A 2,210-nucleotide genomic window follows, 5' to 3' on the forward strand; every position below is an offset into this window, starting at 1 on the left:
GGGGAGAAAGAGGGACATCTGTAATATTCTCAACAATAAAGATTTTAAAAATAAATAAATAAATTGTGAAGTAACAAAAAGCACATAGGTGAGTACAATGCACAATCCAAGTATTAGCCATTCCTAGTGTCTGTCTGTGTGCCTAAGACACAAGACCAGCACCCGTGCCCGGAAACACCACAGCTAGTCTGCGCATGTGTGTGCTGGCCTTTCCCTCGTTATTCCTGTTTTCCCTCTAGCCTCTTAGACTTCCCACAGGCCCCTTGGGCAGTGGCCAGCACCGGGGATAGGTGATACCCAGGCAAAAACCAGTGCTGACCTGCTACTAGAAGCAAAGTGTGCCCTGTCCACACCTACTTCTTCAGTAATGAGTGTCTGGATTGTGCTATGTGGGCTGAAAAATTCCACATGAATTGCATTTTTCACTCTCTCCCTTTTTTAAAAAAAATATATTTTTATTGATTTCAGAGAGGAAGGGAAAGGGAGAGAGAGATAGAAACATCAATGATGAGAGAGAATCATTGATTGGCTGCCTCCTGCACCGCCCACCCTTATCAATAAAAGGCCCAAGACCTGGCACCAGCACCAGCCTGCCTTGTTTCATAGCTGGGCCTCATCTGGGCACTGCCAAACCTGATACAAAGAGGAGGAATCTGCATATCTCTCTGTAGCTCCTGCTGGGTGGCGCCAGGCAGTAACTGACTTTGCACCTCCCTGGAGAACCAAGAGCCAGTGTACCCAGTGGTCAGTGTCAGACCATACCAGATTATAACTCTACACATTCATAAGCAACACACTCGAGGGGCAGACTCAGTGAGCACCAAAGCCCCACTGAAGCAGGTCTTGCTCCATAGGGGTGTCTCCTGCATAGCAGCTCTTCCACTGTAGTCGCAGCTGGTCCTCACAGCCAAGTGGCCTGGAGGTCAATTCTTCCCAGTGACACCAACAGCAATCAAGTCTCAACTACAACAAGACTGTGCTCACAGCCCACAAAGGGGTGCACCTAGAGCTCCCAGCTCAGGTGACTGGGGAGGCTGAGCCACTGGGCCCTATAAGACACCTACTACACAAGGCCACTCTACAAACTCAAGGAGACATAACAGCTCTATCCAATACATAGAAACAAATACAGGGAAGCAGCCAAAATGCAGAGACAAAGAGACATGTCACAAATGAAAGAAATGAGTGAAAGCAAACTACTGGATATAAAGTTCAAAATCACAGTTATAAGGTTACTCAAGAATCTTCTAGAAACCTCTCCAAAAATGGAAAAGGGCCAGTCAGAAATTAAGCATACACTGACTGAAATAAAGAATAATATACAGGGATTCAACAGTAGAGGATTCTGAGAATCAAATCAACAATTTGAAATAAGAGGAAGAAAAAACACCCAACCAGAAGAACAAAAAGAAAAAAGAATCCAAAAATATGAAGATACTGTAAGGAACCTCTGAGACAACTTCAAGCATACCAACATTCGCATTATGGGTGTGCCAAAAGAAGAGAGATAGCAAGATAATTGAAAACCTATTTGAAGAAATAATGACAGAAAACTTCCCCTCCCTGGTGAAAGAAATTGACTTACAAGTCCAGGAAGCACAGAGAGTCCCAAACAAGAGGAACCCAAAGAGGACCACATCATAATTAAAATGCCAAGGGCTAAAGACAAAGAGAGAATCTTAAAAGTAGCAAGAGAAAGGCAGTTAGTTACCTACAAGGGAGCACCCATAAGACTGTCAGTTGATTTCTCAACAGAAACTATGCAGGCCAGAAGGAAGTAACAAGAAATATTCAAAGTGATGAATAATAAGGACCTACAACCAAGATTACCTAGCAAAGCTCTCATTTAGAAGATAGAGTTTCAAAAAAAAAAAAAAGCTAAAGGAGTACATCACCACCAAACCAGTATTATATGAAATGTTGACGGGTATTATTGAATAAAAAGAAGAGATAAAAATATGAACAATAAAATGGCAACAAATACATATCTAACAACAATCAAATTTAAAAATCAAAATAAACGAGCAAGAAATCTAATGAACAAACTAAACTGGTGAATTAAACAGAAACAGAGGCATGAAATTATGAAACAGACTGACGAATCTGAAAGGGAAGGGAGGAGGGAGTGTGGGAAGAGATTATCCAAAGATCTTACCTATGGACACAGACAGTAGGGTGGTGAAGGCTTGGGGTGGGGCAAGAACCAGGTG

At 42.4% G+C, this 2,210-nt stretch overlaps 1 protein-coding gene across 9 annotated transcripts in view; it reads right to left on the minus strand.

The window, feature by feature from the left end:
• Positions 1-2,210, minus strand: part of RALGPS1 (Ral GEF with PH domain and SH3 binding motif 1) — a 240,208-nt gene that overhangs the window by 191,658 nt on the left and 46,340 nt on the right. The window lies entirely within an intron of this gene.

Source organism: Myotis brandtii, unplaced genomic scaffold, assembly GCF_000412655.1.
Source record: "Myotis brandtii unplaced genomic scaffold, ASM41265v1 scaffold68, whole genome shotgun sequence".
Taxonomy (NCBI): domain Eukaryota; kingdom Metazoa; phylum Chordata; class Mammalia; order Chiroptera; family Vespertilionidae; genus Myotis; species Myotis brandtii.